This window comes from Mixophyes fleayi, chromosome 12 (assembly GCF_038048845.1).
Source record: "Mixophyes fleayi isolate aMixFle1 chromosome 12, aMixFle1.hap1, whole genome shotgun sequence".
Classification (NCBI taxonomy): Eukaryota; Metazoa; Chordata; class Amphibia; order Anura; family Limnodynastidae; genus Mixophyes; species Mixophyes fleayi.
Window position 1 is genome coordinate 60,212,282 of NC_134413.1, and position 26,350 is coordinate 60,238,631.

Genomic DNA, 26,350 nt, shown 5'->3' on the forward strand with positions numbered 1-26,350 from the left:
TTTTTCTTCAAAAATATGGGCCATAGCATACTGTCTAACCTACTGCATGCAATGAGGTCACTTAGATTTCTAGCCTAAAACTTCTAGGTTTGCTATCCTGTGTGAGTGGAGGGTTCCAATCCAGATGCTTTCTTGGAAAATTGGCTTGCCGGGGAACTTGGCGCTCTGGATTCAGTGAACAATCATTCAGTCCTGAAGTCTGTGGTCAAGGTGACTGAACACTACATGAGAGCTACTGCTTATATGCGAACAGAGATACAGTGAAACAATGCAGATGGTATAGCTTGCTTCTATTGGTAGAGGCATCAGGAGGGTCCAGGGGGTTACACATCATAGGCTGATTCAATCTAAGGAATCCAAAGGTGGGGGTCTCCCCAAGGGATGAGCTCTGTTCTTCCCACCAAACTGCTCTGTTCTTCCTGCCAAACTCCAATTACAATCAATCCATTTGCATTTGACAGTTAATATCATATTAAAGGTTTATTCCCTAACATCAATAACTAGAGTATGCAATGTGCGATCTCTTCGCTGAATGCACCGAACAGCTGCTGATGTAAAGGAGATTAATATGATATTAGACATGACACATTTCCTTTAACCTGAACCATATGTATCACTAATATGCATATAACTTATAATATTACACATAAACACTACTATATTTCGACATAAATAACTATGTGTTGCAACTACGATTAATGTGTACTATTTACAAATGTGTGTGTTGGTACAAATGTATACTAAAGTGTAAAAACTGTTATTGCCACGTGTTGCGGCTGGATACGCCCTTCCACGCCGTAGCATGCTCTACGCATAATTTCAAACAAAGACTATCAAGTTTGCTCGATATCAATTGAAATGTCTTTATCCAATTTGCTGACTTCGACTATATATATATATATATATATATATATATATATATATATGATAGATAGGTATAGATATATAAATACATATAATCTCCCCCTTTTAATAATTACATTCTTAAAAAGTGTGCTGCTTATATTGCTCAGGGAGATTTTAATAACCCTATTGAATTGTATCTAGACAGGTGAAGGGGATTTCCAAAACCAAGTTGCACTAAACCCTCAGTGTTTCTTAGATTAATTGCTGAGGTGGAAATAGTTGACATCTGGAGAGTTATACTATTTCATGGCATTGTTTGATGCACAATACATTATCATAAATGGACTTGATGCTAACCTCCCGCATATTAGCTCTTTGTCTTAAATTAAATTACCTTCCTAGAGGTATTTCGGATCATTCCCCAATGTTGCTAACATTTGACCTTGCCTCTGTTAGCTCAGTCATTTCTGGATATCTTTAATGACTGAGGTGTTAGAACTAGTTGGCATGTAGGATGGATATTTTGGTGATAATGCTTGACTGTACTCCATGGGATGCTTTAACGCAGGCCTGTCCAACCTGCGGCCCTCTAGGTGTTGTGAAACTACAAGCCCCAGCATGCTTTGCCGGTAGACAACCAGTTGATAGCTGGAAGGGCATGCTGGGACTTGTAGTTTCACAACACCTGGAGGGCCGCAGGTTGGACAGGCCTGCTTTAAAGTGTTTCTTATTAATAGTGGCAAGCTTAAAAAATTCTGAAGAAAAGAAACCAAACATGAACAAAAGTGTGTCCACTTAAGGACATGCTTCGAACAAGACAGGACCAACTAATTACAAATGCACTAAGAATGGTCTGATCACTTATTTGATCAGTCCAGGCATGTTAAGTATACTCAAAGCTGTCATGGGTGAGTTTTATGGCATGTTTGGCTACAGATGAACTGTTGAATAAGACACTTAGGAATCTATTTACTAACCTGCGATGAGCCAAAAATCTGGAGAAAACTGCTGTCTTCTCCAGAGAATGGCTAAAACAACTGTTTTAGTTTACCAAGGGTTTAAAGCAGGGGAAATCAGAGATTTCTTCTGTCTTAACACTGACTTTTAATGGGGACTGCGATGTGACCTATTTTATCTGCCAGCCTTAGCATACCTTTTTAATGGAGTCTTATGGACTCCATTGCTACCAAAGAAGAGCCTCTGTGTCCAGTACTGGAGTCCCATCACAATGCGCATGCGTGGCCTTAGCCACGCATGTGCAGTAGCCACTAGGGTCAGATCCTCCGTTCACTGGCACTGTTAAGCTACCGGTGAAGCAGACTTTAGTTAGTTTAGATGGGAAGGGGGTCCCCAGGACTCGCTAATGAGCCCTGGCTTAATAAATTCAAACTAAGGAACATTTTTAGACCCCTTAGGATAAGATACTTGTAACAATAAGCAATTTACACGTGACAAAATTGCTGAGGTATTTTTGAGTGTTATAACAAATTATGGTCACCACAGGCAAAAAATACACAAAGCTTTAAACACAGTTAAGTTACCTAAAATGCCCTCAGATTCTGTGGATTTTATGGATGTTCCCATTATAGAGGAGAAAATAGATAATGCAATAGCATTGCTTCCAAATAATAATGCTGTGGGTATGGAAGGTATGCTGCTGGAGCTTTATGACACAGACACTTTTTGTGTTCCCAGACTTTAAGAGAACTTTGTTCAATTCTTGTCAGGTGGGAGCTTACTACCGTTTATGTTAGAGACTTTAGTCATTGTGATCCCAAAACCTAGTAAAGAATTATTTTATTCAGGATTGTTTGTCCTATTTTTGTCTTGGCCACCAAAGTAACATTAGCAAAGGTATTAGCCCTTGATCAACAGAACTGTTACTCAAATTATCCATACAGACCAAATGGGATTCATGCTTGGCAAATCTACCATTCCAGGAGGCATTGTACACAACGTCAGATCATAAATGACATTGATGAGGGGTGGCAGCTGTTGGTGCTTCCAATGCCTTTGACTTGGTAGATTGAGCAAATTACTTACCTGTCCACAGCGATCGCTCCAAGGCACCAAGCTTCTGGGTAGCACTGCTGCGGTCACATGATCTTGGAGGCGGGGAATTCAAACCTCACTCCTACTTCTGCCCCACTCTGACACTCTCCTGTGTCAGAGCAACAAGTTATCTTGGCGTCTGGCTGTTCCTTGTTCCTGTGCTTCCTCTGTGTATCTCTCTCTGTGTTAATCTGCTGATCTACTGTGTACCGACCCGGCTCTGTCATCAACCGTTCTGCTGACTCCATGGCTCATCTGAATCGGCAGAGTCCTTAGCTGTTATCGGGACTCTGACGAAAATACAGCGCATATATATGTGGATATGGGTGTGCTGCTCTTGAGGGAACAATATATAGGAGTTGAAGAAAACAAGAAGAGATGCAATACTTCCTAGTATAGTCCTGGAATGGGAGTATTTATGTTGGACACAAGTAATACTCGGGTATTGAGTGCGCTGAGCAGGTTCTTATAGTGGCTTGGTGATTCCCCGCATGTGCTCTAAGTACTGTAGGTTAGTGGTAACACTTGAGAGAGGTGTTATATCATCTCGAGTCTGAACCCAGTTGGATTCTGATTGGGAATGTCAGCAATCGGTGAACTGCTGAGTGATGCTTAAGGGCCTCATGTAGAGTAAGATCCAAGTCCAACTCATGCATGCAGGAATCATTTTAAGCCAAATTTTGTCCTCCATTTTGTTTATATTACAGCACAATTATTTTCTGTTTTACTCTCAATTCTGCTTGCAGACACTGGAGACCACTATGGGGACCAGATTCGCCCTGAGTTTTGTCAATCTTTATATGGGGCTATTTGAAGAACTATGCGTCTGGGACTCTACATTCGGGGCGAACCTGGTCCTTTACGGCAGATACATGATCTATTTTTTATTTGGGATGGGGATTCTCAATCTATTTCTATATTTGTAAGTCACTTGAACTCTAACAGTTTTGTTTACGATTCACAAGCACTTTTCATCCTCACAGCATCAATTTCCTTGACATCACGCTCAAGGTAGGTGATGATTCTACAATTCTATCTGAGTTCTATTTTAAAGAGATTGATACACAAAGTTTCTTACACTCTTAAGAGCGGTCATCTACGAAGTTGGAAAAATAATTTCCTGAAGGAACAGCTCCTCTGAAGAGGAACTGTTCCACCGTAGAGGATTATGAGAAACACTACTTCATTGGTGAATTAATTTAGGGCACAGGGTTATCCAGAATTTATTCTAAATAAAGCTTTAACTGAAGTGGAACAAATTGATACAGCACAGTTTTTTTTCGATCACATGAAAAAGCAACGAATGACACAGATACGTCGACAATGTTTATTACACAATTTAATAGTTATGCAAATGAGATTAAAAAATAATTATTACTAAGACTTCTGTGCTACTTAAATTAGGTGATTCATTATGTTACACTGTTAACAAGGGTTAACAGGCTATCGGTATTTACGCATCTATGCAATGTTTCCAGTTAGAGATATGGTTATAAATGCACTTTTTTATATTTTTATATACACACATTATATTTTATATACACTAATATATATATATATATATATATATATATATATATATATATTTTTAAAAATTTTTTATGGGTAATTGCTAAGAGATTGGCTTTGCTTCTTTATTTTTAAGGTTTTTATATATATATATATATATATATATATATATATATATATATATATATATATATATTTTGGATCCAAATACTGTTTTAATATGAGATTGTTTATCAATAGTGCATTTTTGTCATTATGCGGAGACTGGAAGGAGTGATTTAGAGTCTGATTGAATATATCCTTAATTGTGAATAATTGTATATGACTGGTTTCACCTGTCTTAATTACATCAGTCTCTATTTAAACACTCTGAGACAAGATTGAGTATGCTTTGAAAAAGTCCCGCTCTAGGGACGAAACGTGTCAGCCATCTGGTACATTACCGTGAATCTAGTGACTCCTGTATTGATTTGAGGCGCGAGGATCTAAAGGATAGAAAGGAACTACCTGCCGACTACAGTTTCCGGACGGCTCTAATAGTAGGTGCACCTACGTGAGTTCAACCGAGATTTGTGTTGTGCGACGCGGCGAGAACTAGCGAACACTAGCTCCTGATTTCATCGGAGGAGCCCGTGATTTCCAATACACCGTGTCTGCTACACGCACCCTTACAGGTACCTTACACCATCGTGGATGCTGGTAAGAACTAATCCCCCTTACAGGTACCTTACACCATCGTGGATGCTGGTAAGAACTAATCCCTATCGGGGTAATTCCTTCTGTGGATTCAGCGTTGTTTGGACGGAGTTGTGCTTATATATTTATAGCCTCTTTCCCACCGGATTCAGTGTCTGAACCATCTGGATATATATCCTATTAATTACCTGGATGTCCGAGTGGATGTGATGATCCTCCAAATCACACGCGGCTACTTATTTGTATTTATACATTAGATTGATCGTGGAGTGAACATACTTGAATTCATCTTTCCATTTATTCAGCCTCTTAGGAGTATTTTTTACGTGTACCAGTCTTGTCTTATTTATGCTGATTCCCTGTTTGGGATTCAAGTTTTTTTATGTTATTTGAGCTGGATGTTTTAATAAATTTATGCATTTTTATGTGGAAGCATTAGCCAATCTTGTGTTACTACATTATATATCTTTTGGCTGATTAACTATTCCCTCCCTAGCGCCATTATATACTCTACATTTTTCTCTTTTTAGGGTGTTATAGGCCCTCAATGAGCTGCAGGGGAGGGTAGTTTATCATCCACTTAATTTTTTCAGCATATTTCTTGCTGTCTGCTTACGTGCATATTTTGGATTATTTCAATATACTTTCCCTGGTGAGCGCCAGACGTAGTCCCTTTGGGGAGGTGTTGGTTGCTAGTATCTATTTCTATAATAGTCATTGGCTGCCCCGGGGTTTGTGTTTTGACTGTATCATGGCTGATTTTAGGTGTTATACACCCCCCCCCTGCTCCCGTTTTGTGTACTTACCATCTCAGCCTCTTCTCTGTTTCTGTCTTCTGCCCACTCTTCGTCAGCTGACTTCCAGGACCTGTACTGGTGACAGTGGCGCACGCAGGGGGGGTTTCTGAGTCTCTAGAAACCCCCCCTGCGCTAAGTGGCCACTGTCCTATACAGCAGCTGCGGCGCTGTCAAAGAAGCGTCCGCGGCGGGGTGCTGTAGTGTATACAGCACCGCCGCAGATGCTTCTTAGACAGCGCCGCGGCTGCTGTATAGGACAACGCTGACGAAACGGAGCTGCTGCACATGCGCAGCAGCTCTCTCTCGTGTTTTTGTTTTGTTTTTTTGGTCTGCGGGGAGAACCCCCCCCCCCCCCCCCCCCGACAATCCTCCGTGCGCCCCTGGGTGACATGTTACCAGGAAGTGTCAGTGCACTGACCGTGCAGTGAACGGCATGCACCGACTGCTCGAACCGGCCCATCTGACCATCGGCCCTTCTGGCATTTGCCAGATGGCCAGTCCGGCCCTGTTTGCCAATAAATAGCAGCTTATTGCTGGAAGGGTATGCTGGGACTTGTAGTTTCACACCTGGAGTGTCACAGGTTAGCCAACACTGATCTATTGCAACAAGTGTTTATATGGAGAATTGGAGGAATACACTGAAGGGGTTAATTACCCGGTTCAGTTCTAAACATGTGACTGTTGAGTTGAACAACAATGATGGGAGGATTAGTCTGAGACCTCATATGCCATAGTGAATTGTATCGTCATCTCTAGTTTGAGTGATGGGAAAAACGAAATGAAAATTATAGTATACTTCCGTATTGTCACGATCTGTTACTAGCCGATATTAGCACTGCTGAGTAGGGAGGTGTGGATCCTAATGCATCCCCAGTGTTCACCAAGGACCTCCACAAGGGAGTTTGGGCTTCGCTGCAAGAGGGTGCACAGGTCACGGTTCTCAGAGACAGCCACCGACATAGTAACAGAGTGGATGGGCGTAGTCAGTTAATTCGGGTCAGAACCAGCCAAGAAGCGACGTACAAGGGGAGATCCGAAGGGGAGTCAATAGCATGCAGGAGTCAGAGAGCCGGAACTAGTAATAAGGTGCCAAAACGTAATCCAAAGGGAGGTCAAGGAGAAAGCCAAGCCACAATAGAAGCAGGATGCTGGAGCTGGTGTGAGAAGCAATACTCTGGCACCCTAGTGGTGCCAGAGGCTGCTATTTAATCCCAGGCATTAACCCTGATAGATGGGCGGTAATTTGCGGTCAGACCGCAGACTGGAAGCAGAATAGCGTTAAATTGTTAAAATCTCAATAAAAACATTTGATTAAAAAAAAAAAAAGAGGTAAAATATTAGATCTGGACATGATTTTGTCTTCTGATGTTTCTGTAATTAGCTCTATACCTGTAAGGGGTATTATACCTGATTGTTTTTTTCTTTTCCCAATGATATCAGGAAATATTTTGTAGGCTCTACTTTCTTCGGAACAATATAGGAATAATAAGAGATTTTCATTGTCAAAGACACTTGGGACTGGATACCTCCAAGAAGAGAAATAGTAAATTCATGTTATATCACTAGGTTGTTTCCTCATCCTGTTTGCGCCTGAAATATACACATCTGTTTTGTTTAGAAGTTAATTAAAGATGGATACAAGACAAGAAGCCTGTGATAGGCCAGATAGGGTTGAAACAGTCAACGAAAAAAATGTAAAAACAAAAATCAACATGGAGTGAAGGACAGATATATGTCTGGTCCCAAGTGTAATTACCCGATGGGCTGCTGTGGCACAGGCCTGTAGGTTGTTCTCTTTTCAATGATGAGCCGGTTCTTTTGTCTTCAATGATGAGGCATGGTTGACGGCTGGCAGAGTTGCGACATTACACCTAGAAAGTGGCATAAAAGCCCTGTGAAAGAATGCATGTTTTCAGCAGGAAAATAGGCCAGATATCGCTGAGACAGTCAAAGAAAGAAATGGGAAAGCAAAAACCAACATGGAGCGAACGACAGATATATGTCTGATCCCAAGTGTAATTACCTAATGTGCTGTTGTGGTGCAGGCCTGTAGGTTGTCCTCTTGTCAATGATGAGACTGTTCTTCTGTGGAAGTTGTCTGGTGTTCACGTTCTGTTTCATCTGTTTGCGTTGCTGATTCTGAGGTTGGTACCTGAGCATGTTGGTAATGCGTTGCTGACTTGTGGAAACTAAAATGCTCGCTGCTGCTGCTGCCTGTTGCTATGTGATCCACATTTCATTCAAAGTTGCCCACATTTGATACTGTGACATTTGGATATTACATAGGAACCTGTTCCTGTGAACTTGCATAGTCACAAACTTTTTCCTCACGCTGTGTTTGTTCAGATGAGATGTCTGGAACTTCAACTTCTGTTGGAGGTGTGTTCCCCTGTTCTGATCCTTCTTCAGTAGTGTGCGTGACCTCAATTTTGGCGGGGTACACCTCTTCAGGTTGCATGGTGTCCAGAAATTGAACTGTGGCTTGCTCAGATTCAGGTTGAGTGGCGTCCTCTGTGTCTATTGTTGCTGTGTGGGCTTCAGCTTCCACTGAACAGACTTCTTCTGTTGGATGGACTTCAATGGACACATCCTCCAAACCCATCACAGTGTCTTCAGTACTTCCGTGCTCTGGTACTTCCTTGACAAAAATAATTTTTCTCTTAGCTGATAAAAGAGAGGAAATATTGTTATTTATGAATGGAAATTTGTGGCAAGACATGTGATAACATTATAAATTTCACGGTAATATTTACTACTTTTTTTTAAAAAAATAAACATTTTATTTCTATTTCCAAACACTAAACACCTAGTAGATATTCAACATATATGATTTTCAAATAGCAATATAAATCATAAATAACAAATGTATGCTTCAGATAATTATGTAACAATACAAAAAGGAGATAATAGGAGATGCAAATTTGAATTGTGGTACATTTGTTTCCATTAAGGGAACATCTAAATCAATGCATCAGGGAATCTTCATGCAACTTTTCTACACTACTTATACAACATTTTGTACAGTGCAAATTTTAATTATAGTGTGTTGTATTGACGGAGGGGGGGGGGAGGTGAAGTAAAGAGGGTGGGTAGAAAATATCACATAATTTGTGTTGTCCAAGATAACACACTATGTCAATTCATTAATTAACCGAGCCCAAGCGTCTATACAAGGACCATTTGGTAGATTCAAATATTTTGAGAATAACATCCTATTGGGATTTTGGCAATGACTGCACATAAGGACCCCATTTAGAATAGAACTTAAGTGCCCCCTTATCAACATCTGGAAAGGCTTCACGTCTATGAAACAAGAGGAGTTCTAGTAACTCCAGTTGTACATCTCTTAGGAATGGGGGAGCAGAGGATGTCCAGTTGCGTAGAATAGCTTTTTTTGCAACTGTCAATGCTACTGTTACAATTGGTATAATATGAACAGAAGGCAAACTGTCTTTCCAAATGTCAAAATTACAAAATAACATTGGAATGGGGTCTCCACGCAATGTAACCTTAAAAACAGAGTTTAGGAAGGCTAATATTTTGTTCCAGAAGTTAGATATTTTTCTGCATTCCCAAAAGTTATGATAAAATGTGGCTGGGCTTTGTTTGCATTTTGAGCATGAACCTCTCTCTACTGATATGAAATTATTTCTCTGTGATTGTGATATATAATCTCTATGTAACTCTTTGATATGAACCTCCTGCAGTTTCACTGAAGCTTAACATTAAGGGATATAGGTCGTGTCGAAGTCAGCAAATTGGATAAAGTCATTTCAATTAAAGTTGAGCAAACTTGGTCGTCTTTGTCTGAAAAGATGCGTATGGTACGCTACGGCGTACAATGGCACGCTACGGCGTGAAAGGGTGTACGCATCCACTACACGTGGCAGCAACAGTAATTGGTCTTTTACCATACATTCGCACAAACAAACATACTAATAAAATAATACACATTAATGGTAGTTGCAACACAGTCAGTTATGTCGAAATATATTAGTATTTATATGTTATATTAGAGTTACATGCATATTAGTGAAATACACGGAACAGGTTGAAGGAATCATATCATGAGTGGTATCATAATAAACCTCTTTGCGATTCCCTCGCAGAGTGAACCAAACAGTAGGATATGTAGAGTGCATACACAAGTTATGAATGATAGGGAATCATGAACTACTTAAGACTATGGAATCTTGGCGGGAAGAGCCGAGCATACCCCCTGGAGAGGTGACCCCCTCCTTTGGATTCCTTAGGATGAACTAGCCAATGATTGACAACCCCTTGGACCTTCCTGAGACCTGGACCAATAGATGCAAGCTATACCATCTTCATTGTGTTACTGTATTTTTGTGTGTATATAAGCAGCAGCTTCACATCTAGTGTTCAGACATCTTGTCCCCAGACTTCAGGATTGAATGACTGCACACTGGATCCAGAGCGCCTGCGATAAGTAACGGCTGTATTTATTATCACTTCGCTTGAGCATATTATTCTACTATTTGCGAATAAATCTTTGTGCGTTGGAAACACAAATCGAGGTTCGACAATCGTTATTGGTTAGCGACAATACGCACATAACAGTCGACTAACCGGCGTCCCATACAGTGAGCTAATAAAGAAAGACTCTGAGACAAGTATTTGGCAAAATTATTTCGGTCACAGCTTTATTAAACACTTCCAAACTTGGCAGACAAGCGGCGTGCAAGGCTAATAAAATATATCACCTTTTCCAGTTCCATCTGAAAAAATAGGGCGTGTTCTGCCTACTTCCATGTAGGCACCGCAGCAAAGCCCTCCGGAGACCAGCCCCCTTGGCATAAATCACCCTCCAATAAACCTGGCACGCCGCCAGTATTGGCCCAATCGTTGAAGCTGGAACCAGGCGTGCGTCCGTCTTCCTTGGGTGATACTGACCGACCCTGCTGGCTCCCCACTTCCTATGCCTTGCTCGCCGCTCTCCCGCCAAGCAAGGTCCTCATGACCCTGTCCATGGGGACCGAAGCCCCCCACCGCTACGACCTCCTGTAACAACAACCTCCAAAGCGTCTCCTGCATATTGTTAAACATATCAAGTGCAACCACTTAAAGGTGTACCCCGTCACTCCTATAAAAACCTGCACAATTGAACCAAGATTTTTGCTTCTGCTGCTGCCACGGGAGGTAATAAACAGGTTTCACTTTATTTCTCACCCTATTAATGCCTGCCCCTGACATGTTTGATCCTAGAGCTCCACTACTCAAAATACTTAAGCACAGTCTCCAACTCACACAGCCAATTCTTACACTGATCTGACTCTGTTGGCCCTGCCACCAAAACCATGCACCACTTATTTGCATCCTGTGCTTGATTCAAAAATACCACTGCTATAATAAGATAAAGGCTTTGAAAAATGCACCTGATACTGAACAGGCCATAGACAAACCCTTGTCTATGAAATAATATCCATCAGATTGAAAAACCCATCAACCTAAAGCTGTGAACATTTGAAAGGCAGACAGTTTGTCTAATTTTTCCACGAGGGCCCCTTTTCCATGCTTTTTGACCATTTTTACAGCCCTGACAAAGGATTGATATTGGACCGAACACTTCTCCTGTCCAGCGCCTCGCTAACCGATGCCCCTGCCGGGTAATATAAGTGCTGGATCAGCCTAAAATTTTCTGCTGCCTTCTTAGGATCCAGCCCCAGATGCAAAATTTACTAAATTCTAACTGGGAAAAAATCTGATCGCTGCACCATTCCTTTCCACTGATGAACCACTGTGATCTTAGCCAAATATGTATCCCGTACTCCGAAACTTATGGGCCTTTGCCCTTGTGATTTCAATCGAAAAGCCTCACCTCATATCTCCACCCTACAGACCCCCATATTCTCTGTAAACTGAATGAATAAAGTTTATGTACTTTACCATACACATTGCAGTGTCTGGGAATGCCCCCATGTAACAACCAGAGTACACAAACATCCTGCTCAGCCAATTATCTATAGTTTCGTACGCATCTGATTGTGCTGCTCCCTCTCTTTTTCCTTGAGTCCCACCTCAGTTAATGTAAATAGATCAACAAAATTACCCTTCTCAGTTTCCTTCGTGGTGTGTTTTGGCAAATGTCGCATCACTGCGCTCTACTCACAACCGACAGCAACGCTTCCCTGTACGAACAAACTTTCTTTCTGCGACTCCAGTCTCCACCTGCACGAGTCTATTCCTTACCACCTCCACCACGAGGCCCACTAGCTTCTTCCTCCTATTATCCCGTACCACGTGCTGCTGCTCCTTCAACGACTTATACATCTGCTCACACTCCGACTCGGATGAACTATCGTCACCTGAACTGTCACCCACGCCCTCTCGATCCTTATAAACATCCCATAATCTTAATATTTGCATTACCTACATCTTTATCAACAATTGTACGTTACAATTTTACACAACGTTATTATTAATCTCACCATTCCCTTGCCATGCGATGCATGTTCTTCTGGCCGCGCTGGAAATGGCATCCGCCGTTGACAATTCACCGTTAGCTGCGCTGGACGTGGCGTCAGCTCTCCGGTGTACCTTCACCTGTAATCCAATGAATGACCTTTTGGCTGCGCTGGAAATGGCGTCAGCTGAAGATAGTGCACCGCCTGCTGCGCTGGACATGGTGTCAGCTTTTTTGTGCACCCTCCCCTATAATCTAATAAATGACCTTTTGGCCGCGTTGGAAATGGCGTCAGCCAAAAAAAATGCACCGCTGGCTGCGCTGGACGTGGTGTCAGCTTTTTTGTGCACCCTCCCCTGTAATCTAATGAATGACCTTTTTGGCCGCGCTGGAAATGGCGTCAGCTGTAGATGATGCCCCGCCCACTGCGCTGGACATGGCGTCAGTTTTTCGGGGGATTTTCCCCTGTGAGATGATGCAAGGTCAGCTGTCTGGTGTGCTGGTGTTGGGAGTCCTCGCTGGATTGGTTGTGAACTCTGTTATGTTAATTAACAGCTTCTAATGATTTGCTACTAGCAGGGTTCAAACCTGCGCTGGGAGACCCCATTGCATTTCAAGTCCAACGCCTTAACTACTCGGCCATCACAGCACCACGCTGCTATTGCTTAACACCTTGAAAGCCAGATCTTGGTATGAGTGTGTTGGGTGGCTCACGGATGAGGTTTTAGCTGTATGGTGCAGACTTGTGTACTTTTTGCCACGAGTTGTGCTAAACTCTCCAATCAGCAGGACTTCTGAAAAAGATGCTGTAATATTTTTCTGTTATGAGACCACTTTAATGGTACTTACGCAAATTTACCGGCCACAGGGTCCTTTTGTAATATTAACTTATTAGTGCTATGCAATATTTTAGCAGAGAATTTGTATATTCGGGAATAATAGCACTTGTAATTAGATGTAATAAGACACCTCCCAGCACTATGTCCTTGTCCCCAAGTGCTTGCATGGCCATAAAACTCCCAGGAGAATAAACAAACATATAGCACAAAGGGGTTTAGCTTGCATCTTGTGCTTATAGGTGTGATGTGACAACCCCCCATTAAGTCTGTGCTAGCCAACATATTCAAACCCTTGCTATTCAATATTTATGATATCTTACAGACTTCTGACCACACAGGATGAATTTGGTTGAATCAATAGCAAAATCAGAGCAGTGGGCATGTTAACTGCGTTATAACGCTACTACGGTATTTAACCACATTAAATAATCTACAGCCTTCACTGACGTACCTATTATTTAGTTACTGTACTACATCAGTATTTTACAAATTACACATATACCGTATATGCCTGCTATACTTAGCCCAACACCATAACATATATGCACTATTATTAATGCTGATAATGAGTCCAGCTTATAAGCGATGACTTCAATGCTGCTAATGATATATTTTAAAGGCGTCTAACCGCGTAATAAATTAACCTGTGCAGCATAAATATATTTGCATTCAACTTGTAATGAAAATGCATTTGGTTGAGGAACGTTGAATACATTTAATAGTCTTACAGTATAATAATAAATAATATATCTATGCAGACCTGTACCTAATGTCTGTAATATCATAAGTATCCGTAAGGTAGTATCCTATATATATATATATATATATATATATATATATATATATATATATATCACCGTAGTAATAGTAGTAACTTAAGGTAGAGTATCTATAAGACTACATCAGCACAGGACAGACATGTTACCGGGAAGTGGAAGGAATAGATAAAGGAAAAGAACCCACAGCATGTATATATTTTGAATGACTAAAAATCTTACTATTAAAAAAATAAATGTATATAATAACATATATGATGATTCCTTATTGTAATTATAACCACAGCCTGGATATAACCTTGTCCCCTCCTGGTAATCAGCCCGATCAACATACAATTTCACCTCCTGTCTCCTAACTAATCACCTCCAACAAAAGAAAGTCTGAGAAAGGGGGAGGCTAATTGTTAGTACCATCAGCATGTTGGTCTATGCATGAAGTATATCAACGAAATTAAAACAGAAAAAACCCCAAAAACAGAGTCCAAATTATGGCCCTGAACTAAGCAATTGTGCCTCCGCTTTGTCCCACCCTAGATAGTATTATTTTGTTACACACATTAACTTGCAAGTCTCCTAATCCGGCCTCTCTGCTTAACAATTGCTATCTGAGTACAAAAAAATTCCTCTAACATTTATACTTTAGTTCATACTACATAGCCTACTTATTTAAATGAATTTACTTTGTAGTATTAAAAAGACACACAATAAACGCAGATTCTCCCCATGTCGTGGTCTGACCACGCTCCTGTGACATGGACATGGAAATCGAACCGAACGCCCTTTGCGTTACGGCCATGGCGGTTGCCAGAACACCTATTACTCTCGCTAGAGGCAAAATTAGAGATAAAAGATGCTATTCACTCCTTCACACAAACTAATGACCCAGCTGATACCTCGATCTTTACTTATTGGTGCGCCCCTTAAGGCGGTAGTTCGGGGCAGGATTATTCAAGTAGCTTCTAGACTACATAAGGCGAACTTGTTTCTACAGACGAAACTAGAGGCGAAACTTAAACTATTAGACACCCAGAACAAAACACACCAGTCCAAAGCGCTAAACCTTGAGAGAACACGGGTCAAAGCAGAATTACAGAAACTTCTTATGCAGCGTACCCAAATGGCACTATCTAAACTACGCCAAAAATATTATGTAGCGGGTAACAGAGCGAGCGGATTGCTGGCACGTAAACTTAGGGGACTGCAAGCTCGAAATCGTATTAAAACCATTACGACTTCCAAGGGTGCTAAGATTACTAACCCTAAAGCTATTGCAGACTCTTTTGCAGCTTTCTATACAGACTTATATAATTTACATACCGACTCCTCTACACATCAACCGACAGATCATGATATTGCCACATTCCTGAGAGATCTCTCCCTACCAACCATATCCCCCTCTCTCAGACAGGAACTAAATGCCCCTTGGTCCTTAGATGAGATAGACAGGGTCATTAAACAACTCCCTAAGAATAAGGCACCTGGTCCTGACGGATACAGCAACTCATTCTTCTCCACATTTCAAGATGTACTGTCACCTATCCTTCTCCAATTATATGAGGCCGGGACCCGCTCTGGTTCCTTCCCTTCTGAGATGTTAGAATCCCATATAGTAGTTATCCCCAAACCTGGAAAAGACCCTACTGATTGCAAGAACTATCGTCCCATAGCCCTTTTAAATTCTGATGTTAAAATATTTGCAAAACTGATTGCTAACAGACTCGCTCCTATCATCCCGAAACTGATCCACCCAGATCAGGTGGGCTTCGTGACAGGTAGACAGGGACCTAATAATTTGAGGCGTATACTTCACTTAATAGAACAATGCCATAAAAATAATGATAGCATGTTATTGTTATCCCTGGATGCTGAAAAGGCATTCGATAGGTTACACTGGTCTTATATGACTCAGGTTCTTCACACCTTTGGATTCGCTAGCAACATCTTAAAGGCCATACTATCCCTATACTCGAGCCCTTCAGCGCGAGTATATAGTGATGGATTTCTTTCTCTGAATTTTTCAATTACTAACGGGACCCGACAGGGCTGCCCCATGTCCCCCATAATATATCTGATGGCCATAGAACCGTTGGCGGCACGGATAAGACTGGACCAAAGATGCTCAGGCCTAGAGGTGAAAGGGACATCCCATAAAGTGTGTCTATTCGCTGACGACGTGCTCCTATTTGTGACTAACCCGGAGACCTCGCTACCAGCGATCCAGGACCTGCTGTTACAGTTTGGGAAAGCCTCCCTTTATAAATTGAATACTTCAAAGACGGAAGTTCTCCCTATAAATGTCCCGGTAGACGTATTACAGGCTTTAAAAGATAAATTTAATTACTCTTGGAAAACTACTGGACTTACTTATCTTGGGATTCAGATAACCCCTCACTTAGATTTAATTATAGAACATAATTTCTCTATATTACATCAACAACTATTGAAGCTTATAGGCTCATGGATGTGCTTTGAGGTCTCCTGGTTAGGCAGGATCTCCGCGTTCAAAATGATGCTTCTCCCTAAATTAATGTACTTATTTCGCATGCTCCCACTTTGTCTTCCACCGGGGCTGCTGGCCAAATTGACTTCCCTGTTGAAAACATATGTCTGGAAGTCCAAACCCCCCCGTATTGCTATGCAGCGTATGACTAGAGGGAAACGACAAGGGAGACTGGCCCTCTCTCACTTGACAAAATATCACAAGGCTTGTATTTTATCCCAGGTTCGAGATTGGTATCTCCCAGGGGGTGTGAAGCCTTGGGTAGATCTGGAGGTAGTGTGTACTCCAGAGTTCCCCTTGACAGATCTTTTATGGATACCTGTCCAGTGGAGACCTCCTGTGGAGACCTTGCCGGCTCTTATCAGAGATACCTTGACTGTGTGGGATCGATTATGCTGGAGTACCAGGGGGTTGTTGCGTCGCACGATGGGTGTGTCTCTACGGGTGATCGCCAAACAAATACTGGACTTGAATCTCTCTGGATGGATTGGTAGGGGTATTCGGACTCTAGGACACTTGCTGGACTCGGGTGGGCTCTTCTCCTACTCTCACCTCAGTGCCTGTATTGTGTATGTGTTCCATCCCCTTTATGTACCCTTTTCCCCCTTTTTTTTTTCCTTCTGTACCCCTTTTGAAAAGTTTTGAAAAACCAATAAAAAATGTATTCGTTAAAAAAAAAAAAAGACACACAATGCTAAATTAATCAAAATAAAATTAATGATTTTTGAATTATTATTATTATTATTTTTTAAAAAAAGTTAATCGTTTAGAATTTATTTATCTTTCATTTGAATTTATGAATTCATATTTACCAGCCCCAGGGCTGATGCCCTAGAGCCTCCAGTTCTTCCTCTGTTAAATTAAAATCCTTGGAGGTCCAGAGGGTTTCTCAGAGTCCTTGCAAGACTGAAAAAACTGTGTATAATATGTCTCCTTCCCCCTTTTCTTTAACTACTCTCACCTTGTCCTGCCTTTTGTCTCGCCCCCTGCCCCCTCCTTTCCCTGAGTGGCTACCTGCACTGCTCAGCTGTAACAAAATAGGACGGACTTCGTTGTCTGCACCCCCCTTTCTTCATGTCACTTGCATCGGGCCGCCTAGTGACCATCCTCCCTTATTCCTCTTCAGCGCTATTGCTGCGCCTGCGATTCCTTTTTAAAGTTTTGTCTTGATACTTTAGTATAATGTCTAGATTTGTTAACAAGGGAATATCTTGACTCCAATTTTGAAATGTGTGTTTTCAGAGTCTATTATTATCACAAAATAGGAGGTCCTGATATAAATATCGGATTCTAAATTTGTTTGTTCTGAGGAAATGCAACAAAGTCTCTAATTTGTCTTAATGTGTCCATCTGGTCTCATTACGTGTCATGGTCATGATGAATTGATGAACTTGTAAATACATATAGAATTGTTCGTTGTTTAATGAGTACTTCTGAAACAGTTGCTGAAATGAGTATAGAGATCCTCCAGGATCAAGCACATGCCTGATAGAGGAGATCTCTTTGTCTCTCCATTCCAAAAAATGTTTGGATATTCCTGGCTCAAAAGTGGGATTACACCATATGGTATTATATTTATTAATATTGGGAGTTCTATTTAATGTCTTATTAATCACAGGCCATGCACGGTATGTGTCCCAGAATAAAACATTATTTGTTGCCTGAGGGGAGAGAAGTTGTGGGGATGTATGTAATAGAGCTGCTACAGAGTAAGGGACAATAAATATTAAGGGGGCTGTAAGTGACTCCGCTTGTTGTTCTGTGATCTGTGGTAATGAAATGCCATTCCAGAACTTGTGTTTATTAGTGAGGTTTAGAGCGTCTTGGGTAAAAAGGTCTGTGTAAAAGGTCCGTAGTAGTTCTACAATCCCTCTCCCATCATATATAAGAGAACCACTTTCATCTCGGAGGGCAGAGATGATATTTGGGGCCCTGTCTCCCTGTAAAAGATTGGTCAGCGAACGGCTAGATTTATTGCCGAACTTGTAAAATTAAAATTTCGTACTTCAAGTATGTGTGTCACCAATTTGTGATCTATCAAAATAGGTCTTCTTTTCTTTGTACTGTCATCTGAAGGTAGGGGAGGGATTGGTTTTTAGATTTTGAGAAGCAGAAGTTAGTTGATTCTGTGCTTCTAGATACAATTTAGATTGATCTTTTGTATGCTGGTTAACAAATGACATGATACGGTCCCGTAGTACACATTTAGCAGTTTGCCAAAACAATTGAGGATTTTCCCTATATTGAATATTATCATTGGAATATTCATGCCAAGCAGCAATCAACATGTTGAGAAATTTCAAAGAGCATGCAAGTTTGGCAGGGAATCTCCACAGTATGTAAGAACCTTTTACAGTCTGGTTTCGTAATTTAAGCCAGAAAAGAGAGTGGTTCGATAGACCCATGGGCTTGATGCCAACATCTTCACAGAGAGCAATGAGGAGGACATAAGAAAGTAGTCAATTCATGAAAGATTGCCATGTGCAGCAGATAGACATGTATATTCATGTGATGTAGGGTTGTGGGTTCGCCAAACATCAACCAAATGAAACGTCAACCAAATGAAGCTGTTATGTTATATAATGAATACTCTGTTTGCGTTGACCCCTTCCATGTGAAGGAGGACCGCCTCTATCCAGTACATGTGAGCCTACCATGTTTAAGTCTCCTCCCATTACTATATGCAAATCTCTGAACATATAAAGGCGATTAATAATGTTTATCATAAACATTATTGACGTACAAGTTACAAAAAAGGCGATACATCCATAATAATAAACCTTCCTTCAGGTTCTTGAATTTCGGAGTGAATAGAAGCTTGAATATTTCTCTTTAGTAATATAGCATCAACCCCCGTAGATTTCGAACTGTAAGAGGAAAGGCCTAGAATTCGATAACCAAGCATAGATAATTTTTCATGTTCTTTATCAACAACATGTGTTTCCTGAAGGACAACTACATCAGATTTAACTTTTGATATGTATGTGAGAATTTTTCTACGCTTAATGGGAGAGTTTATTCCCCCTACATTCCAAGAACAGAATTTTATATCAGACATCATGTTGGTGCAGATATGATAAAGTGTGCCAAAATTACCAGACTCATTTCAATAGGAACACATATACCATCCCCCTCTACCAAAGGTGCCTGATGCTGAATATCAATAACCTTAAAAGGTAAAATATTGTGATTCAGAGTTATAGAAAAGAGAAAAGAAACATAGAAACAGAAACCATAAGCAACATAGTCCTATACAACTAGGCATTATTAGTCTGGTATTAATCCGGACTGCCAGATAGAACTAGTTCTATTTTAGAATAACTAAAGGTATAGAATCCCCTGTGACGGAATCCCAGCGGGTACACATAACAGTATGTAGTATATAGAAAAAGAAATAAGTCAATTACCAATCATATGTCGTATACTATATAAACATGTAACATGTCATGTCAATATAAACATTAGTACACAAGAAAAAAACCTACCTGTGTTTCAGGTATGAAGTGCCTTGTGTACAGTAGAAGATATAGGTAAGTACTGGTAATGACATTAGATAATAGTGGGTCCCCTAGGTTTCCTGAGTATATCAGGTATACATAGTCATAAGTATGTCCAAACGGGTCAAATATGATACTATAGGCAGCGTCGGACTGGCCTGCATGGGAAACCGGGTGATCCAACGGTAGGCCCCGACGCTGGTTAGCCAAGCCCCCGCCCGAGTCCGTTCTTCGGTTGACAGGCAGGTCAGGTGACACTAACAGCACTGCACTGTCTTTTAAGTACAGAGAGCCCAGACGCGACAGTGGCTCTCTGCACATGCGCCATGCAGACAGTCATTGGTAGAGAAGAAGACCCGTCAACGTTGGAGACGTCCTGCTGCCCAGAGGAACTACACAAAGAATGCAGGAGCAGCAGGAGCCATTGATGATAAGGTTAGTAAAGCGTGCAGCGTTGCAGCAGCGAGCAGCCTGTCATTTTGGGGGAGAGGGACATGAGAGATGAGGGGCAATGAGGGCATGTAAGATGAGGGTCAATAAGGGCATGAGAGAGAGGTGCAATAAGGCCATGAGAGATGAGGCATAAGGGCATGTGAACTACCATGGCAGTGTGTGAAGAGGGGCAAAAGCAGCATGGCAGTGTGTGAAGGAAGGGCCAAAGCAGCATGCACAGGGTGAAGAGGGGCCAGGTCAGCATGGCAGAGTGTGAAGGGGGGCCAGGTCAGCATGGCAGAGTGTGAAGGGAGGGCCAAAGGAGCATGCACAGGGTGAAGAGGGGCAAAAGCAACATGGCAGAGTGTGAAGGGGGGCCAGGTCAGCATGGCACAGGGTGATGAAAGGGGGCCAAGAGATGGGGGGAGCAAAAGCAGCATGGTGGGCGCAGTGTGATCATAAGGAGGCACTGCATGGTGATTAAGGGGAACAGTAGTGTGTGTGATGACACAGTGGGCTTGTGGCAATGTAATGTTTGTGTGGTAGGTGGTGGCTAAGTATTAATTGTGGGTCCTATTGATTTAACGCCGGGGCTGGTTGAAATTTTCTAAATGCACCCATTATTTTTTCCAAATAGGGCCGCCAACATTCCAGGATCTAGACAAGCTGCAAATAAAGAAACCAGCAGCCACAGGTGGTAGAAGTGACAAGAACAGGTAGGACAGTCTGTCTAGTGCAGGCTTGGCTAACCTGTGGCACTCCAGGTTTTGTGAAACTACAAGTCCCAGCATACCCTTTCAGCAATAAGCTGCTATATATTAGCAAAGCATGCTACGGCTTGTAGTTTCACAACACCTGGAGTGCCACAGGTTAGCCAAGCCTGGTCTAGTGGGACAATCCCGATTTTTGGTGACTGTTCTGCCCAATCTAAGGGGCAGGTCAAGACTGTGTACTCTTTATATACTCACTACATTCTTTATATACTACACTATGGTGCTAGCTGTCCTTCGTGGGCTGACCACTCCCCCTCAAGTGTCTGGTCTTGCTTCTATGATGGCTGGCCACACCCCCCTGGTGGGCCCCTAGCGTTGCAGTCCCCCAGTAGGCCCTTCATGCCCCAGTCCAACACTGACTATAGGGATTTGTGTTGGTAAACTGGGTGCCGGGAGGCACTTAACAAATGCTCAAAAAAGCGAGATTCGTGAGTGACAGGGAGCCAATAAGGTCAAAGGATGCGGTGTTATAAGACTGTGAAAGATAATTCCTCACAGTATATGTCTTCCACATCAGACAGCCAGAAACCCAATGTATGTACAGATTCAACCACTAGATGGCAGTGGAAATCATTCTGTGTTGCAATTAGGACAAAATGCCACAAGATGTCAGCAGTGAGTTCCGAATTTACAGTCTTGAAACAATGCTATGGAAAATGTGTGCTGAAGACATCCAGCAAGTGAAAATGAAAATGTGCGGTGACAGGGTTGCCCAGTTATCACAATTTGTCTAGGCGAATGCCAATGCTGGGTAACTGAAGAGTGCCGATGCGTAGACTACAGCCCTGGTGTTAAATTGAGTGCTGTGAGTGTAGCCTGTGTTAATTCCGATAGTGGTTAAGTGTCTCACCTGTCAGGCAGCTCCAAAATAGATTTCACAGGTCTGTAACGTAAGTCTGAAACAGCTTGTACTATATCGGCAACCTCGGCAGAGTTAATAGGAGATAGCCTCACCCTGGTCCAGCTGTCGGGTGAGCAGATTATGTACCTGGTCTTCAGCCAGACAGCTCAGCAGCATGACAGGTAAAGTAAGAAATTTTACGGTTTGTCTGCTGGTACAGGGCACAGTGTTCAGAACTGAGAGGGGAGAAGATGGTCTCTCCAGAGAGGAACAGAACCCACAGGATATTTTCGCGTCAAAATAGTGCTTGAATGAAGAGTGACAAAATACAGTATGAAAGTGGTTGTTTGATAGGCAATACGCTCCTGGATCGGGAGTTCCTGAATCACAGGCCAGTAGATAGACTCCGATTTCAGCAGATAAGTTCAGCTGAATATTCAGGCTTCATGGAGCTCTTAGATTTTGCCTGCGGCCATCTTGGTTGCCAAGCCGCGCCCTCATGTACTACTTTTAACACCTCACACAGATGAAACTGAAGAACCAGATGTTCCTTGTTTTCCTCTGAGTCATGGACAGACTCCTCAATAATCCCTGAAGTTGGCGTATCTGAAAGTATTTTATTTTTTTTAGTTTGGAGGGTATTTAATTAACAGCTTACACGTAAATAATAAGGTACAAGTACCTCTTGAAGTACCAGTGGACTTCTTGCTCATGCTTCTGCTGCAGACCCTTGCCTTTTGATTCTTTTTTGACTAATAAATTGAAGAAGAAAAAAAACATTGGAGGGAAATATTGTGAGTACTGTGTTAAAGGTTGACAAACATGCTGCAGTGAACAGTATGCATAAATGTACCACAATAAATAAGATTTTGTCACATGAACTGCTTTTGAAATATTCACACTAAGTAATATTTAGTAAGGAAAATGTCACAGCTTCAAGCGATTAGCAGGTCTTTACGATGCGAATCCTAGGGTTCGTACAGTTTAGCGCTACTCCAACAGGGTGCGGAATCTAACGAGTAGACTGTGTTCACCAGGAACCGCCACAAAGCAGTATGGTCTTAGCTGCGTCTGCTCGCAGGTCGCGGCCCCTGCTAGAGTATTGAGCGAGACCCTCTTGGGAAATTAGGAGACAAGGGACAGTCAATAAGTGATGAAGGGTAGATGAAATACCGGAACATCTGAAGGAACGTCAGCTCTGTAGACAAGAGGATGGATCTGCAGGTATTTAGTTGGAGCGTAAGCTCTGTAGACAAGTTGGCAGGTTAGCAGGTATTTAGTTGGAGCGTAAGCTCTGTACACAAGTAGAATAGCAGGTACTTGGTTGGAGCGTCAGCTCTGCAGACAAGTAGAATAGCAGGTACTTGGTTGGAGCGTAAGCTCTGTAGACAAGTAGAATAGCAGGTACTTGGTTGGAGCGTCAGCTCTGCAGACGAGTAGAATAGCAGGTACTTGGTTGGAGCGTCAGCTCTGCAGACAAGCAGGATAGCAGGTACTTGGTTGGAGTGTCAGCTCTGCAGACAAATTAGACAGGATAGAGAGCAGCCATGTCTAGGCACCGAAAGGCAACTGAGGAACAGGCACTGAGTGTATAGAGGAGGTGCCTTTTGTATTTGGAGCCAAAATTGCCTGGCCAATGAGAAGGCAGCCATAGGGTTTATGAATCGCGGGTCTGCGAACCCAAGAATCCAAGATGGCGGTGCCCGAGGCGAAGCGGAGCGCCGGAGAGAGGTAAGTTTGCCGGGGGTCGGGTGAGCTGCCCGATACCTCGGCGAGTGACAGAAAATAAGCCCAAGCTTGAGAATTACATTGGCAGATTGTCAAAAGTAGGTTAAATGTCCTGTATTAAGTTTCTTCAACAGGTGGATATGGATTATATGTGTGGGTCAGGCACGTCCTAGATGTACTGTGAATGTAAAAATATCATAAAAAAAAAGTTTTTGGGGTGCTAAAATAAAATATTTTAGAAAACAAAGTGACATGAAACTGAAACTATTGGGAAATTTTACATTGTCATATGTGGTTTCAGAAATAAATATTACATATGTTAACACATTACGTTATATTATCAATGAGGGAAAGTAAGTATGTTTACCAGTTTAAATGAAAACAATCAAAAGCGTACCATGAGACTGCAGTTTCCCTTTTGAGGTCTTCACAGAAGATATATATTCATCCGATGTGTTCAGGTGATCACACAACTTCTCCTGCCATTGGTTCAAGGCAACCTTTTGTCTCTTCTTATCATGGGATGGTTGGGATGTTTTTTCGCAATCTTGGACTTGTTACTCTTCCTGCAATCATGGAACCTCTTCTTACAAATTTCCTCAGATATAGGGTTGCCATCGACCGCAAAAAACACTTTGGCAATGGATCTCCAGATCTTGCTCCTCACGTGATAGTTGGTCTTCATACCCTCTTTGCCAAGGATGTTCTCCTTAAATAGCAAAATCTATAAAAAAAATAAATAAATTGTACAATGCAATTATTTTTTTAAAAAATATTGTAGAATTATACATTATTGCACATATATTATCTTTATTGTTAACTTGTGGATGAGACTTAAGGTGTTCTTTTTTTGTGGGGGGGTAAATTAAAGTACATTTAAAAAGATAGTTGTTGTATTTACAAAGCCACATGGAAACTTCAAACACTCAAGATTAAGTAGATAAACGTGGGGGGAATTGACACCTGACTGAACAGATTACAGATACAAAATAGGCCTTTTGTAATCAAAGTGGAAAAGCCATAAAAAAACATTCAGCTCAGCTAGAATTTATAAAGACAAGACTAAATAAATGTCATCTCCAGATTTGTCTTGCTTTAAATAGTTTAAATATAAAACCATTAGCATGTTAAACCCCAAAAATGTAAATATATATATATCTGCAATTTGATGTGCTGGGCCCCTTGTCAACATCATCATCCTCGGTCGAATCCTGATCCAGGAACAAGACATGGGTATGTCTTGTTCCTCTTCTGCCTCAGAAATGGCGGATGTTGATGGATATATATATATATTTACAACAAAGGGTCTCCGGCGCTAATAGGCGATATAATGAGTTGATGAGTATAGATAGGGCATCAATTGCAGCAAATCAAATAGAGGAAGTGCAAATCCTCTAATAAACATAAATACAATACAGAAACAGATTGCGCATATGATGGCCTAATATCAGATGGTAATCACATATAGTAAACAGACACAACAATAATGTATAAAAAGGTAGAAATTTACTAGAACGATTAAATGGTACCAAAATATCACATAAAATCAATGCACAGGTTCATATAACCTATATAAATTCCAACAGATGTCTCTCTAATCAAAGAGATCCAGATAAATCCAAAAGTTGGGAAGTAAAAAGTCCTGGTTAGGAATATATTTAGTATTGAGGTTCCATTATGCCATTTCTGTAACTAATAGCTTCATTTGGTAATTTTCACGTAACAGAGGAAGCAATGGAAAAGTGATTGGTGGTATGTTAACTTCTCAGTATGAATCACATCACATTCATTAAACCACAGCGAAGTGTAAAACTTCTCCGTTACATAATGTTCAAATGTCCAGTGAAGCCAAGAGTAAATAATCATACACGGCTTACCCAGTTCAGGGATATACAAATTCGGATGCCGGTCCTGCCGTATGTGCGGCTAATGTATCCAGGCTGAGTCTTCTGTGGTGCGCACCAACAAAATCAATCCGGAGAGAAACAAAACTGTATAGGAAAAGATTCCACTGAAGGTAAGTTGTTCGTATTGCCTCTGGAGACAGTATATCAAAGTCTTCACGATAATGAGGCCAGAAGAGGAGAACAAATACTCCGTAGAGCCAGCAGATATAGATATAGATATATATAGTAGAATAGATACTAAACAGTGATGTTCATAATTTTATATGTAACCTTTTTTGTTCAAGTCAAAGAAATCTGTTTTGGGTACAAAATTACTTTAGAATTCCTAAAGAAATTCCTTTAGAAGCCTGTGTCCATTAATAAATGTGCTGGTGTGGCTTCTAAACATAAACCTGGTGTGATAATATTTCCTTTTGTGTGCCTGTGGTCCATTGTAGGTGAGCGGAGGGTTCCTTCTCTCTGGTGTTGCACAATCCCACAATCCCACGAAGAGCCTACGGTACTTAGACCAAGGTGGAGACACTGCGCGATACTGAATACAAGGTAAAGAGTCCATTTGCAGATAGGTGCTTGTAGTACTACATCGGCCAGCATGCCCAGACACTTAATGGCAGCCTGGGCATGCTTATTAAATTATTACCATTGAATCTTTTTTATTACTCCACACACACTGCCAAGGGGTGTGTCACACGTCGCTCACCCATGGCTGCCACCCGGTAACCTGAATATCATT

At 41.5% G+C, this 26,350-nt stretch overlaps 1 non-coding gene across 1 annotated transcript; it reads right to left on the reverse strand.

Moving 5' to 3' along the window:
* Positions 1 to 12,891: 12,891 nt before the first annotated feature.
* TRNAS-UGA (transfer RNA serine (anticodon UGA)) lies at positions 12,892 to 12,973 on the reverse strand. The gene has a single exon. It is a non-coding gene; the product is annotated as a tRNA-Ser (tRNA).
* Positions 12,974 to 26,350: the final 13,377 nt, after the last annotated feature.